The following is a 7,689-nucleotide window of genomic DNA, read 5'->3' on the forward strand; positions in this document are numbered from 1 at the left end:
TTTCACTTATTTTGTTTTTAAGCTCTTTGAGCTCAAAAGTACAATTTCTGTGCGCGCGATACAACCTCCGTATCGGCAAACAGGCTACCCTTGGAAACGTCACCGTGCAGCCAGATGCGGAGGGTCGCCTTGTCACCCTTAGAACTGAAACCATACGCCGGTGGCAAGAACAATGGGATACATCAGAGAACGGCCGCGAAACTAAAGTCTTCTTTCCAGACGTAGCAGAGCGTCTAACAAACAAAAGGATCAGCCCTAACTTCTGGCTGACACAAATCCTAACCGGCCACGGTTGCTTTAGAGAATACCAATACAAGTACGAACATACGGATAGTAGATTCTGCGACGAGTGTTTTGTAAAGAGGTACGGAAAAAGATCTTCAACAGACACCGGTATCGTTAACTCTGCCGCCCATCTTCCGGCAGATATCGATAGTCGGTAGTGTGGAGATTTTTACCCACTAAAAAAACATTCCTCTTCCCCTCTCCCCTAGATGGTACGGGGAGGACTGGATTGGAACCGCGTTAGCATTACTTCAATCCAGTCGTGCTGCGTCTCACGACGCCTACTCCTGGCTACTGGTCCCTTTCTGCGATTTTGTCTTTCAGGAGGTGCTGTGCATAAACTGCAACAGCTGACCAGTTTTCCTCTTGTTTGATCATATAGGTCACCAGGCTTGAGGGGGAGAGCCTGGTGCCTATGATCTCTTCAGTGTTTCTTCTGTAGTCCTTCCATCGAGCACACTCGAAGAATGTGTGTTCGGAGTCGTCGATTTTATCCGGGCAGTATTTGCACGTTGGTGTGCTGTGCAAACCCATCTTGAAAAGATAGGCATTGAACTGCCCATGTCCCGTCAATAGCTGGGTCAGGAAGAAGTCCGTATCCCCGTGCTTCCGAGAGAGCCAGACGTTGAGTTTGGGATCAGGCGCGCCGTCCATCTGCCCGTCTCTCCCGATGTCCATCGGTCCTGCCACTCTTGCTGCGTTTCCGCCTTTATCCTTGTTCTTGCGTCCTTCATGTTATCATCACTGTCTTTAGCGTCATAGAGTTTTGCTCTTTCGAACGCTAATAGGTCGATGGGCGCGGCTCCTGCAATGACCAATACAGCCGCTTCGGAAACTGTGCGGTAGGCGCAGGCAACCCTGAGAGCGCCTCGCCGCTGTACTGCTGCGATCTTTCGCCGGTAGGTCTTCTGCATTAATATGTCTGCCCATATCTCCACTCCATAAAGCAGTACCGAGTGGACTGCTTCTAGAAGAACTCTTCTCTTTTTTGTTCTTGGTCCCATGGTGTTGGTCATAATTCGTGCTAGGCTAGACACAGTCTTGCTGGCTTTCTTGCATGCACTGTCGAGGTGTTCACGGAAAGATATTTTCTCGTCTATCATTACCCCTAGATACCGCAGGGCCCTTGTTGACGTCAGCGTTGTTCCTCCCATGTCCATAGCGAATGGTTTTGGAAACCATTTTTGACGGGTCAAAACGACCATCTCGGTTTTCTGTTTGGCGAGTTTCAGGTGATGCTTATCGAGCCAAGTCTCGACGGTGTCGATGGTTTCCCGAACTAGCAGTTCGGCCTCTTCCACGCTGTCCGCCACTATAGTAGCTGCAACGTCGTCTGCAAAGCCTGTTAGCTCTACTTGCTCTGGCAACGGGATTTCAAGAAGCTCGTCGTAGTCTGCGTTCCATAGATCAGGCCCCATTATTGAGCCTTGCGGCACGCCAGCCGTTATGGCGTATTCTTGTGGGCCTTCAGTAGTTTCCACTATTAGCTTTCTATCGTCAAGGTAGTTGTCGACTAGTGCCAGATTTTCTGGCTCCGCGTCAAACTTGTGCTCCAGAGCGTCTAAAATGTCTCCCCAATTTGCGCTGTTAAATGCGTTTTTGACATCTAGCGTGAGGAGAAGACATACTTTACGAGCTTTGAGGCTACCAGACCATGCTTGTGTTGCTGTCTTTATGACTTTCTTGATCGCTCCGACTGTCGAACGTCCTTTCCGGAAGCCGTGTTGGTTTGCGGCAAAACCTCCAGCACGGTCTATGTCGTTGCGAAGTCTCCCTTGTATGAGCTTCTCGAGCAGTTTTCCAGCAGGTCCGCAACACAGTCGAGAAGATACGCAGGACCGCGACAGGGAACATTCTCATCACGCTGTCGAAAGGCAGTAGTGATAGAGGTAAAGACCTGCAGAAGACTATCGCGGGAATACTTAAGGACGACGCAAATGTCATTAGTACAGGACCTGAAGAAGACCTGGAAATTCGCGATATTGACGATACTAAAACTAAAGATGACATTCTAACAGCTTTACAAGAGGCAGCTGGAAACGATTGTGGTATAACAGTAGAGGCCATTAAAATTCGTAAGGTCTTACGTAGCAGAACACAAATTGCGTCGGTGACTCTGGCAGCAACGGTAGCGCAGAAAGTGGTAGGAGAACACGGCAAGATTAGGATCGGCTGGACCAATTGTCGTATTAGAACAGTACTAAGACCAGTCCGGTGTTATAAATGCTGGCATTTTGGACACCGTGCGGTTCAGTGCACAAGTGAAGTCGACCGTTCCAAACTTTGCATTAAATGTGGAGAAGAGGGACACAAAATCGCCGAATGTAATAAGCCTGCTAAATGCGCACTGTGTGCGGATCAACCCGGTACATAGAATAACGCCCATCATGCCGGCACAAGCAGATGCCCAGTATACCAAGAGGCACTCAAGAAGATAACTGATAAACGAAAATGAGAATACTGCAGCTAAACATCAACCACTGTGAGGCGGCACATGATTTGCTCATGCAGACAGTACGTGAACAGAAGCTTGACCTTGTGCTTATATCGGAACCGTATAAACACCTCTAAGCTTTTTCTACGTTAGATGTAGTATTGTTAAACAGCGGCGATGCGCCGACGTACACTAAAGGAGACGAAAATTCAATTGTGGATCTTACTTTTGTCAGCAGCAGCCTCATCAGAGGAAACTACGACTGGAAGGTGATGGAGATCTACACGGCCAGCGATCACAATGCAATTCTCTGGGAAGTATCAAAGGACCAGAATCCTAAAAGACCGGCTAAGAAACTTGACATCGTTGGGTGGAAGGTGAAATCCTTTGACCCAGGTGCTCTAGCAGCTGCCCTAAATAGTGAACCAGGATACCTACGAAGGATAGTCGCTAGCTACTTCACAGATAGAGTCCTGAGATATGACACGAAGAATGGTCCAAAGAAGTATGATGTTACTGGAGGTGTACCGCAGGGTTCTGTTCTCGGTCCACTTCTCTGGAATGTCATGTACAACGGATTGCTGAGACTGAAACTACCAAGAAATGTCAAACTGGTAGCGTACGCGGACGACGTAGCCGTAGTAATCGTCGCCAAGCATCTTGATGAGATAAAACATATGTTCGCTATCACCTTTGAGCGAATTAACCTGTGGATGGACACAGTAAATCTACAACTGGCTAAACAGAAGACCGAGACTGTACTTATCACTAGCAGAAAAGTGGTGGAAACGATCAATCTAAACGTCAGAGACCGAGAAATCATATCCCAACCATTCATTCGATATCTGGGAGTGATGCTCGATGCCCGACTTAACTTCAAACAACAAGTTGAACACGTGACCGCCAAAGCATCAGCAGTAGTAGCTAACCTAGTACGATTGGTGCCCAACATCGGTGGCCCGAAGCAGACAAGGAGGTCATTGCTATCATCAGTAGTTACATCGGTCCTCACATATCCCTGGCGGTTTCGGCGACACGGTAAAAGCACGGTCGAATGACGTTGTTTCACGATCGTTTCACCGTATAAAGTTCGTTCTTACCGAGCGATCTGTCAGTCAGCATCAGATACCGTTGTGAACGATATCTACTATAAATTTATTGAATATTTACGGTGCATACGCAAGTGAATCTACGACGTTATGACCGACACTGTACGCTCAATATTCTGTCCAAATACGGTGATTCTACGCTACTATCACGGACAATAAAATAAAAAAAAATTTGCGGACAGTCTAGACCGAGACTCGAACCCGATTTATCTGGTCGCGCGCCCAAGACTCTACCAGCTAGGCTATCTAAGACACTGCACGAAACATTAGATTCAGTCACATCATAAGGTGTCAAAACCAAGTCATTTTTTTTCATTGCACAGATAAAAATAGCTTAAATAAAGTTATATTTTTTCCATGACTTCAAAATAATAATCGTAATAAATGATTCAAATTTTTGATGATTACGAAATTATTAATTTCGAAATTATGGTGAAATTATTAACTGTATAAAAAAAGATCTGGAAAAGAAATTGCTAAAAATTGAATTGTTAAAAAAAAATATCTCATAATAATAAACAGAATTACAATAATTTAATATTTTTTTAAAATTTTTCATCCCGATTAGTTACTGAAAATTTCTCATTTACCTATCTTTTTATACACTTTGAGTATTTTTAATGTAATAAAAAAAAAATATAATCAGCACTTTTTTATTGTTGACTAGTAAAAAATTCCTGACTTACCGACATTATACGATTTTTTGAAAATTTATATGTTTTCGAATGACTGTCAAATGACAGACGATCGATCGATGATCTACGATTTTTACTCAGGTAAAAAATCGGAGAAGTCAAGTAAAAATTTAGTTTTTCGAATAGTGAAGTATGATAACTATACAGAATAAAAATCATAAAGTAACAGTGAAAAACTTTCACAATGATACTCGTCGTTCACTGTCAAATGACGGCCGTTCGATAGTCAAGTGACGGTCATTCGACGATCATTTGTCGACACTGTGAATTTATGGTACATTCACCGTCGTTTCACGATCATTTTACCGTGACCACGAATCCGCCAGGGATGGTATATCCATTTGGGCCGACGCACTTGAGATCCAAGAATCATGGAGGAAAGCATGTCCAGTTTACCGACTGAGCGCGCTGAGTAGCCAGCGCCTTTCGAACAATATCAGAGGAAGCAGTGTGTGTCATTTCCAGAACTTTGCCGCTCAGAGTCCTAGCTGAGGAAAGACGGAACCTTTACCAACGAAAGAGGACAACCACACAAAGTGCCGAGGAACTCAGAGCTGAAGAACGGCAGAACAGCATCGCACGATGGCAATCGCAGTGGAACGCCGCGACAACAGGGAGATGGACACACCGTCTCATACCGAAGATCGACGTTTGGCTAAACCGAAGTCATGGCGAGGTCAATTACTATCTGACGCAGTTGTTGTCAGGACATGGATGTTTTCGGACGTATCTTCACCGCTTTAAGCATGATGATTCATCGGAGTGCTCGTCCTGTCCAGGAATCAATGAAGACGCGGAGCACGTTTTCTTTGAGTGCCCACGATTTTACCCACAGCGAGATGATCTGGAGATGATCATAAAGAAGAAAATCCAACCAGAGACAATAGTAGAAACAATATTGTCATCAAGAGCCTCCTGGAACGCCATCAGCACATTTGCAACAGAAGTCCTCATAGACTTGCGTTCCATCGAAAGAAGAAGAGCAAATGACAACAACTAGAAGAAAGGTAAAATAACACCTTAGCTACCAGAAAAAAGAGCAGTAGCTAGATCCTCCCTTAACGAAGTAATGCCTAACGGCGGTTTCCATGAGAGATTAGGGGAAAGAGGAAAAGGGGTTTAGGGTTTAGTGGGTAGGGGCGCTAGCGTCGAGTTTTAGTATGACACTGCGTCGAGTCGCCACACATCCAGGCCAAACAACTATGCCTAGAATCCGTAAAAAGGATTCCCCCCCCTTAAAAAAAAACACACACACGTACGCGCACACACACATAGACATAGTGAAAACCTCGCGGAGATAGTCAGAGAAGCTTCCTGTGACCTTCAAACGTCGAGGTCTGATGAAAACTCAATTGTCGAAAAACGGGGTGAAACCAATAACTTCCCGAATTTTGAAAATTCTCGATTTTCTTAGCGGGAAGTTAAAAATGACAATATTGTCATCAGTAATACGGGTGTTGTTTGCTGACGCGCCATCTGGTATTTAAATTTGTACACGGAAAAAAGAAAACTCGAAAAATTACAGTATAAAATGTAAAATCGGTCCCATCGTAATCAAAACTAGAAAAATTACAGTTTGAAATAGCATTTTTCTAAATTCAATTTTAATTTAATATTCAGAGCTTTTAATGTAAATCTTACACTCTACAATGTAATTCTTATAAAATCTGTAATAATTACATTTGAAACTGTAATTTTTCCAGTTTTCATCACGAAGCGCCATGTTACATTATATACTGTAATTTTTAGAGTTTTCTTTTTTCCGTGTATTTATGCGAAAAAAATATGTTTATTGGTTTAAGAATCAGATTATATTGAGTTAAAAAGTTATACTATTGAACCAAGCATAAACAGATTTTAAAGTAAGAATTTAGAAACCAAAAAAAGTAATTCTTGAAGTAATTAAATTAGATTTCTTCCTGCGAGTTTTTTAAATTCAAAGATATTCATTTTGAATCAAGTTAATTTTTAACTTCCCGCTAAGAAAATCGAAGATTTTCAAAAATCGGGAAGTTATTGTTTTCACCCCGATTTGCAAAAATCAAGTTTTCTTCAGGTCTCGACGTTTGAAGGTCACAGGAAGCTTCCCTGAATATCCCCGCGAGGTTGTCACGGTATCTGTATGTGTGTGTGTGTGTGTGTGTGTGTGTGTGTGTGTGTGTTTTTTTTTTTTTTTTATCTTAGGGGGGGGAATCCTTCTTACGGATTCCAGGCATAGTTGTTTGGCCTGGATATGTGGCGACTCGACGCAGTGTCATACTAAAACTCGACCCTAACGCCCCTACCCACTAAACCCTAAACCCCTTTTCTTCTTTCCTCTAATCCCTCATGGAAACCGCCGTCAGGCATTACTTCGTGAGGGGAGGATCCAGCTACCGCTATTCCTTCTGGTGGCTAAGGTGTTATTTTTCCTTCCTTCTAGTTTCTGTCATTTGCTCTTTTTCTTTCAATGGAACGCAGCTCTGTAAGCACTTCTGTGGCAAAAGTGCTTGTAGCGTTCCAAGCAGTTTGATTCGACAACATTGCATCTACTATTGTCTCTGGTTGGATTCTCCAGTTCAGGATCCTCTCTAACTCCTCACGCTGAGGATCGAAACGTGGACACACAAAGAAAACGTGCCTTGCGTCCTCAATAACCCCTGGACAAGACGGGCACTCCGGAGAATCGTCGTGCTTAAAGCGGTGCAGATACTCGAAAGCACCCATGTCCTGACAACATCTGCGTTAGGTAATAGTTGACTTCACCATGGTTTCGGCTCAGCCAAACGTCGATCTTTGGTATGAGGCGGTGTGTCCATCTTCCTTTTGCTGCGGCGTCCCACTCAAGTTGCCATCGCGAGATGCTGTGCTGCCGTTCTTCTGTTCTTAGTTCTTCAGCGCTCAGTGTAGTTGACCTCTTTCGATGGTAAAGGGCCCGTCTTTCTTTAGCTAAGACTCTAAGCGGCAGAGTTCCAGAAATGACGCACACTGCTTCCTCTGATATTGTTCGGAAGGCGCTGGCTACTCTTAGCGCGCTCAGTCGGTAAACCGGACATGCTTTCCTCCATGATTCTTGGGTCTCAAGTGCGTCGGACCAAATGGATATCCCATACGTGAGGACCGATGTAACTACTGATGATAGCAATAACCTCCTTGTCTGCTTCGGGCCACCGATGTTGGGCATCAA

The sequence above is a fragment of the Cotesia glomerata genome, linkage group LG8 (assembly GCF_020080835.1).
Source record: "Cotesia glomerata isolate CgM1 linkage group LG8, MPM_Cglom_v2.3, whole genome shotgun sequence".
Classification (NCBI taxonomy): domain Eukaryota; kingdom Metazoa; phylum Arthropoda; class Insecta; order Hymenoptera; family Braconidae; genus Cotesia; species Cotesia glomerata.